This window comes from Chiloscyllium punctatum, chromosome 18 (genome assembly GCF_047496795.1).
Source record: "Chiloscyllium punctatum isolate Juve2018m chromosome 18, sChiPun1.3, whole genome shotgun sequence".
NCBI classification, from domain to species: Eukaryota; Metazoa; Chordata; class Chondrichthyes; order Orectolobiformes; family Hemiscylliidae; genus Chiloscyllium; species Chiloscyllium punctatum.
This window is the reverse complement of record NC_092756.1, coordinates 58,447,003-58,456,599: the sequence shown is the minus strand read 5'-3', so window position 1 is coordinate 58,456,599 and position 9,597 is coordinate 58,447,003. Positions and strand designations below refer to the sequence as shown.

General features: G+C 38.7%; 1 pseudogene; it reads right to left on the bottom strand.

The window, feature by feature from the left end:
- Positions 1-7,657: 7,657 nt before the first annotated feature.
- The window catches only part of LOC140489023 (Ig heavy chain C region-like), a 36,880-nt pseudogene continuing 34,940 nt past the window's right edge, over positions 7,658-9,597 (bottom strand).

Sequence of the window (9,597 nt, the reverse complement as noted above, 5' to 3'; positions counted from 1 at the left end):
TTCCCTGTTCTCATCATTCTTTCAGTGAAGAGGTTTCTTCTGAATTCCCTTTTGGATTTCTTGAGGTACCATCTTATATTGACAGCCTCTCGTTATGTTCTATCCCAAAGTGAAATGTTTTCTCTGCACTTTCTTTTTTCAAAACCTTTCATTATTTTAGAACTGTCAGCCTTCTTTTCAAGACAGAACTGAACAGCACAACAATTCTTCCTTGATATACACAGCCAGAAACTTGCGTAGCATTTTAAAAATCTTCTCTTCACTCTCTCTCATACATTCTATAATATGTCAACTCGAACTGCAAGCAATTCTCTTAATTATAGTCAACCAATTTTTTATAGGGACCCTACTTTCGAATCTATCCCTTAGAGATAAAGCTTAGAGCTTTGTTTGCATTTTTATGGCCTTTGGAACCTGTGGTGAAATTGTTAGTGACTGACGTAATTGTCTGAAAGCCTTTTGTTTGTCTCCCTCACTTAGACGTGCATTTTTGGATAAATGACCTGCACATTATTCCTACCAAGATGTAACACCTTACGTTTATCTCTGTGGATCTTCATTTGCTAATTATTTGAACATACGTAAATTAATTAATGATCACTTGCAATCTCTTGTTGTCCTCAGAATTGGTTACGTTTCAACATTCTTTTCCAATTTGGTGTCATTGAATTGCTATTTTTTAAATTTAATTTGCATTTACTTTATTTTGTGTTGAATTATTAGAGAGATGCAGTAATCCACACGTTAACTGTAACAACTAAATGTAGAATGACAGATGAAAATTATTACAAAAACAGGACTAATTAATAGACTCTATTAACTGCAAGGTCAAAACAGGGAATTATTTTTTACACGAATGATATGGCGAGATTATCCATAGTGCAATAACTTTTTGTACATTTTTTTTTGTTGCAGTTTATTTCCCCAGGTCTTTCTGTGCTACTGGTATGAAATTGAAAAGGCACCCATCCTCCATTTTAAACTTTTTGACAATAAAAAACAGCATTTATATAAAATGCAACATGATTTATAAAGCCATCCCTCTAGGCATATATTTATTCACAGCCATGTAGAGTTATATAGGGAGAGGCTGAATAGGCTGGGGCTGATTTCTCTGGAGCGTTGGAAGCTGAGGCGTGACTTTATAAAGGTTTATAAAATCATCAGAGGCATGGATACGGTGAATAGACAAGGTCTTTTCCCTGAAGTGGGTGGAGTCTCATCTAAACCTATACTTGTGAGTATAGATTTAGAGTGAGAGGGGGAAAAGTTGAAAGTACCTAAGGAGTAACTTTTGCAGAGGATGATGTGCATGGAATGAACTGCCAGAGGAAGCGGTGGAGGCTGGTGCAATTTCAACATTTAAAAGGCATCTGAGTGTGTATACGAATAGGAAGAGTTTAGAGGGATATCGGCCAAGTACTGACAAATGGAACTAGATTAGTTTAGGATATCTGGTCAGCATGGGCACGTGAGACTGAAAGATCTGTTTCCAAGTTGTACATCTCTATGACTCTATGATCTACGCCTTTGCTCTTAATGTACTAGTCGAATCTCTTTGGATTATCTTTAACACTATCTCCCAAGGCTACCTCATTTTCCTTTCTTGCCCTCCTCATTTCCCTCTTTAGAATGTCCCTGCACCTCTTGTACTCTTCGAGATTCACTTGATCTCATTTATCTATATCTAATATACGATTTATTCTTAATCTGAACCAGAGCCTCAATATCTTTATTCCTCCAGTGTTCCCTCCTCTTACCAGCCTTATCTTCACACTAACAGGAACATCACCCCTCCGAACTCTCGTTATCTCACTTCTGAAAGCTTCACTCTTGCCGGCCGTCCCTTGAGCTGCAAACAGTCTACTCCAATCAACCCTTGAAAGTTTTTGTCTCATACTATCAAAATTTGCCCTCGTCCAATTAAGAACTTTAACATATGTAATGCCAATCCTTTCCGTAGATATTTTACAACTAATCAAATTATGACCTCGGCCCCAAAAAGCTCCCCTACTAACCATTCAGTCACTTGTCCTGCCTTATATCACAAGAGTAGGTCAGGTTTGCTCCTTCTGTGGTAGTTAAATCTGAATATTAATGAAGAAAATTGACTTTAGTACTTAGCAAATTCCTCACCATCCAAGCTCTTAAGACCATGGCTGTCCCACTTTATGTTTGGAAGTTTAAAAATTTGCTATTATTACAATCCTATTATTCTTATGTCTAAATAAGATCTCTCCACATATTTGTTACTCAATTTCACTCTGACGACTGGGGGGACTATTACAATTGCATCAAATTAATCATGCCCTTCTTATTTATGAGTTCCCTCCACATAGCTTCACTGGACCATCCCTCCGAAATCCCTTGTGTTAGAACAGCAGTAATGTTTCACCACAAGAAAAAATGACTCCAATCTCCTTCTAGCTCTTCCTACTTCGGCCGTACCTTTGATGGTGGGAGGGGCTTTGAAAAGAAATTATTCAATTTACTGGTTATGGTTAGTAGCTGAAAATAAAGATACTATGGTGACTTGGGTGATGGGAAATAAAAGGTTACATTGTGTGGAATGAAAATTTTGGATATAAACAAGAATTTTACAAACCAATCTCCATTCTGTCTGCCCAGGTCTCGCCTACACCGCTGTACCTCTAGAGGAGTTTCCTTTAATTTTAATGATTTCAAGTTAATCTCAGCCGCTGTTTTGTACTTGTCAACCATTTGTTAACGGGTGTTTGCCGTTTCAAAATGTAGGTTGCCTTATTGTGTACGTTCTCAGAGTTCAGAGTTTGGAGTCCTTGTTGTTTCACCCTGTGCTTTGGTATATAATGCAAAATTACAGAAAAATATTAATAGCAATTTAGGGTAAAATGTTAGGATATTGGAAGAACAGCTAAGAGCATCAAGTTTGACAGAGGGGTTGTGGGACAGGACATGGAAAGCAGCAGGGTTTCCAGAACGTCTGATCTCTGCCTTCCCTGATTGAAATCAACCTGTGATTTATAATTTTTGAGGATTGTTATTCATTAATATCGGTGTGACAGATAGATCTCAGTCTCAGGGAGGTGTGACGTGCTTCTTTGTTTTGTGATGAACTCAGATGAACATACAATAGTAAGGGTGTAAACCCAAAGGGGTGAAGGAGCAGAGGATCGACCGTGTGTACAAATCAGGGAATGTACCATTGCACATGGACAGAAGAGCAAATAAACCCTACTTCATTAATAACGCTGTAGAGAACAAACACAAAGCAATAATGTTAAACTGAAATAAAATAGTCTTTTGTCTCACCTGCAATGTTGCATCTAGTTTCAGGTGCCACGTTTTTGAAAAAATGCAAAGTTATGAGATTGGGTGCGTGACTGATTCACAACATTATTCCCGGGATGATATACCTCACCGACTCTGAGAAATTGAGAATGTTCTCCTCTGCTGATAGTTTCCAGACTCTGTGAACAGTTGCTATGATTGGTTCTCAATTCAGTCTTGCGTCATATAGATCCCAATGGCTGAATATTTACTCATGAGCTCTGCTTTGCCTGATCAACATCGACCTCTGATTTATTATTTGTGAGGGTTGCTGTTCTGTAATATCCCTGTCTCAGATAGATCTCAGTCTCATTCCCTGGGATTTGACAGGTGTGGTGTTTCAAATAGATGCCAAGAATCGTGCTCCATGAGACTTATGTGTGAGAAAACTCCAGTTCTGAGAATCCGCCCTTGGATTCTGCACGTGTTGTGTCTGAATACCTGACTGAACGTTGACATTTCTGGCTGATGAATGTTTCGTTGGGCGCTTTAGGTGGTGATTTCTGCATTACTAACCCAGGCTGTTCCTACATTGGGAGTACATTTAGATTAGACAGTGGCAGAGTAAATTTTCAAGTTCCTTTGCCTGCCTTTTATAGGCTTCTGGTGAAGCAAAGCTCCTCATTTGTATCATTAGGTAGCCCGAGGTCGTGACCCTTTGTGCATAAGAGGAAATGTTCTCTAATCATTCTGCCTCTGGAGTGTTCCATCAGGCATATCGTGTGAAAGATGCATTTACATTAGTGGGCTGCATGGTAGCACAGCATTAAACTAAATGACTGGATGAAACACAACCAAACAGAATAAGTGAAAGTATTTGGCTGGGAAAGAAGTAGGATGTGGGAAAATATATTATTACTGACTGGCCTTGAAGAGAGAATTAAGCAAACCCAAGTTTAGTGCATATTCATTCGAGATTTATTAACCATTTCAGAAAGCATTTTTATCCAAAAAGTTGATGTAAAAGCTAACAGAAGTGAATATAATGGCTGGATGCCACATTGAGATGAGAACTCCTGCGCTGTGAGCTGGGAATATTCTGTATATCAGTAACAGTCACAAGAAAGGGAATACAAAGGCTCATCAGAAAGGGTAGGCAACCATTCTGAGTAAGGAATAAATAAAAACAAAACAAATGGACTTCAAACAACTGGGAAGCTACAAATTCTTCCAACCACAACCATCTCAAAGATATCAAAGTAAAAACTAAAATCCATCAATAATTGTCTCAGTCACACGCTGATAAACTGAAGTAATCTCGCTGTTCGAGTCAGCAACAGGACAGATTGTAGATTGGGAATTCAGAGACCTTGATAAGCAGATCAGGAAAATCAAAGGGGTCCACAACTCATTCACTCAACCTGGAAAAGAGAGATAAAGCAATAATGCAGATATTTATGATCAGGGACTTTCAGATTTAATGTTTATTCAATGGCACACTTAGAGATTTCACAAAACATATTGGGCTGCTTGGCGTAAGAAAGATGTGATTATTCTCACCTTCACCAGAGTGACGGCAGCGATGTAGAAAATACTCAGGAAGAACAAGGTGATGAACGTGGAAGCAGCTGTCCAGATGTTGCTGTTATCATCCTCAAAGTCTTCAATCCAAGTGCGATCTATTGAATATATGAATATAAACCCGAGAGAACGCATTTAGATTGTTTATTGATCCAGATCAATCGATCTGCATCCAAGTCATGTAATTAGAGACCATTACATCTTCATTAAGCAGTCAGGTATTTCTCAAATGTAACTCTTATCTGTATCTATTAGTGCATTGTTGATTCTCAGCAACAAATTAAAAATAACTAACTGCACATGTTATTTCTTCATTGTCCATGTCAGAGCATTTTAAATTATTTTTCTTTGAATCTATTATTTAAGGATATTAATATTTGAGGAATGCTTATTACGAATGATTATTTTAATTATATCATTATATTTTAAATATAGGCTGTGACAGCACTTTAGTTGAAAATTGTGGCCATCACTGAATAAAAGTTCAAATGTGATTCTCATCTTTATGTATTGGTGACCAATTGCTTGGCAAATTGTGAATATAAATGACATCACAGTCAGGACATTGCTTCATGTTTTTGTTTGTAGGGTCTGTATATTTAGGAATAAGTTTTTGTACATGTGTCACTTAATTTATTTGATCTACTGCTTGGTGTGTTTGGTTTTTCTTTAATGTTTGTGTCTATGGTTATGAGAGTCTCTTACTTCACTCTTGCCCATGTTGGAGTCTGTGCGTGAATAGACATATTCCTGTTCCTTTACTGCTGGTGTGCTAATGTGTTTGTGCACCTAACTTTTGGTCTTTTAACATTGTGTAAGCATCATCATGCTAATATATCACTTCGTTGCTGCCTATGCTTTTCTTGTAATGTCTTTGTGAGTGTTCACTTTTCATTAGTGCTATCTAAAATGTGTGCTTATGTGTCTGGTTCAGATCCTATCTAAGCTAGGTTATTTTCATGTTTATGCTTAATAAATGTGAGCGTGCAATGTTATATTTTGATGGATGTTTATATTTATATGATGATGTCTCCTTGTGTGGTAATCTTTCCCAAACCATCTCCTGAGAAGCTTGTTTGTGTTATTGTGTGTGGATGCTTGCTGATGCTTGTGTCCATTATCCTTATTTAATAAACGTCCCTCTATTTGTTGATCTATGCACTTGTGTGTCTGCATGTGAGACTCTGAATTTGTGTGTACGTGTGATATTGTATACATGCTGATCAATGTGGTTTAAAAATAACTAATTAAGCTGCCCTGTCATCGTATGTTTGTGACTCTGAAAATGGGAAAATAATGGTATTAATGTTTATCTCTGTGCATTTAAGTGCCTGTGTGAGTTGACATGTGCGAGGACATTTTTTTTGAAATTTGTATCTGTGTGTTCATGCGTGTATGTCTGTATGCATTATGCTGCATGAATATATATGTATTCATGTCCATTTGTGTGTGAGCGTGTGTCTATGTTTCTCATGGTTATGTACCCTTGTTCATTTGTGCAAATGATTTTCTTTCGGTGTATGTGAGTTTTTGTATGAGCTTAGGTGAGTGTTCAAGTACCACTTGCATGTGTGGCTCTGTGCGAGTATGCGTGTGTGACATCTTATCTATATGCACATTTGAGTGTGTCTTTAGATGAGAACCCGTATATGTGTCATCACGTGTGTATTTGCGATAATCTCTCTGTATCTGTTCTTATACCAGACTGCAATTTTTATTATTCTAATTTATTGTCCTAATTTTAATGGATTGCCCACAATTCGATTTGACCTTGGTGTTGTAGGAACAGTTTCCCATCGTTGTGGAGAGATAAGCATTTTATGAGCAACTCTTCTGTTGCAGTGATAGAATTTCTGTCTCTGAGAGAAAAGGCGTGAGTTCAAATCCCCACTGCCACAGAGATAACATTTCTGAATAGGTTTATTAGAAAATGTGTACTTGTGTTCTGTATTTGAAACGAAATGATATCAGGTATTCAAATACCAGAATTGATGCCACGTGCTCCAGAAAACTGAGACAAAACTATGGAATTCAAACTGGGATGATGCAAACACCAGTTTTGCATTATGGGAATCAATGTTAATCATTTGTTAAAAGAGCCAAGCGTGTCCAACATGCTTCAACGGTATTATTTTGCATGGAAATGCTAAATCTTTGGACAGTAAGCAAGAAGCTGACTGTTCCTGTTCGTAACTGGGTTACATTACAGAGGACATCTACCATGAAAACTCTGCACAGGGAGCAAGAGGACAGACCATTCAACGTTCCTCTCCCCTCTGCTCCACGACAACTTACCTGTCGATTCTCTTTCGTGTGAAAGTGAAGATACCTTCTGTCAACTCATGCGCTGGTGCAAGATCACTGGAAGTTCCCCAGAAACAAAGGTTACATTCAAACTGTTCTGTACTCTTTACGATTGGTATGTTCCAATCAAATTTAATTTTAAAGTATCTTAAATTTACATTTCCAATTGGTGCAATGTCGTAGTTTAAAACTGACATGAATTTTGCAAGAATGTCCAATCGGGGGAATCAAAAACACCAAGTTCAAAACTCGTGCTCTACCTTAACATAAAATGGACATTGTCAGATTTTGTCACTGAGGGATTTAGGATGGATAAGGTACTTGGCGGAATCCTGTAATGAGTGAGCTTTACTCTGTCTCTGACCCAGGATGTATCTGAGCAGAGAACATTAACTGCACAAGACAATCGTCCTAGACCTGTTAATAATCCACTTTAACTACACAGATGGAAGTCAGAGTGGGAAACAATTCAGTAGTTAACTCATAACTGGAAGAAAAAAAACACTTTATTACTTCTGCTGAATTATTAAATGCAACTTTGAGATTTTTATTGACATGAATTAACAGTGTCCATCAGTGCAAGTGAAATGTTTACGAAACTCGGTTTACTGCTGGATTTATCGACAATTCTGTTCATGATCTTCAATAGAATCGCTTCATGTCCCACCACACAGGAGTAAGAAGCACCGCTGGCCCACTCCTCTGCTGTAATGGATAACAGGCTGTAGATGAAGAAGGAGATGTTGTCACTCTCCGCCATCACCTCGGTGTTCTTGTAGTTACTGGGATTCACCGGCTTGTCATTGTTTGTCCACTTGATGAAGATCACTCGGGGGGAGAAACCTCTCACTAAACAGGTGAGGGAGAGAAACATCTGAGCGGAGATATCTTCTGTTGATGGCAGGAGAACCAACACTGATGGCTCCAGCGGATTAATCACTGCAGAATATTTGAGACAAATATAAATCAACCAAAAAAATCCTGAACCAATATCGCAATTGGTGGCACGGTGGCACAGTGGTTAGCACTGCTGCCTCACAGCGCGAGAGACCCAAGTTCAATTCCCGCCTCAGGCGACTGACTGTGTGGAGTTTGCACATTCTCCCCGTGTCTGCGTGGGTTTCCTCCCACTGTCGAAAGATGCGCAGGTCAGGTGAATTGGCTATACTAAATTGCCCGTAGTGTTAGGTTAGGGGTAGATGTAGGGGGATGGGTAGGTTGCGCTTCGGCGGGGCGGTGTGGACTTGTTGGGCAAAAGGGCCTGCTTCCACACTGTTGGTAATCTAAACTAATCTAATTTCACTAAATATTAAAATACACCATTTATAATTTCGGATTTATTCACTTTCGTTTTCTAAAGCAGCAGTATGGTACACATTCTGTTCAGTAAAAAAAGTAAAGTTTAATGTGAAAGTTGCCTCCATATTTCCAGCCCACAACAAGGGCATTCTGTCCAACTGTCATTGCTGACGGTGACGTCACAACCCTGGCTTCTTCCCACTTTATCTGACGAAATCAGAATACAATATCCTTTGGTCCATCTTTTTCTTAATCAGCTACTTAGCTATCCTGCCTTCAGATTCATCATTAATACTCCCAACGGTGTTTATTCATTAATAAAAAAGCCTACCATTGATGTAACTGCATCTGGATTACACATGGGATCCTTTGTGTTTTAATCTCACGGCTCACCTTTCCCCTTGTGGATGGAGTCTCTCAGCGGAGTCGGTAGATTCTGATGGTACACCACACATTCAAAAGTAACGCCACTCAGCCAGGCTTCAGTAGAAATGTCTAATTTGCTGTTCACGCTGTCAGGATTCTGTCCAGGCTGGTCAGCAATCTCTGATTTCAGAGGCTTCTTTTCTTGTTTCCAGGTCACGCTGACTCCAGAAGGAAGATTGGACACAACGCAGGTTAACGTCACCGTCGCCTCCAGTTAGACTTGTTCTACTGGCGGTGGGAGGAGTTTAACGGTGTTAGGGTGGCACTCGCTATCTTCTATGAAACAAAAATCAAAGTCAATTAAAAATGCCCCTTTATGAAACAAACAGCCAATCTTCAGATTACTTCTTCACAGGGTGAAGACACCACCTTCACAATGGCAATTCCAACCATTGCTGAAACCATGCTTACTATTGTTGATGTATTTTGATTTTTGAAAGCATTTGTGATTACCTATGACATACCCTGTCTAATTATTCCGAAAGAATACTGGCTTTGTAACAAGTGAAACCTGTGAAAAAAGTAAAATCATCGAAGATACCCATGGAATGACCTTTCTTTCAGAGTTTGTCTCTCACTTAAGACCATGTATTGATACTTGTGACAAGAGTAATCTGAATAAAATGAGTTCATTTCCATGTTCATAACCCTGAGGTGCAAGTGCTGCTGGTCACGCTGACTGCCAAATAACATCCCAAACTTTAGACAAATTATAATAAATAATAATTATTCTCTTTA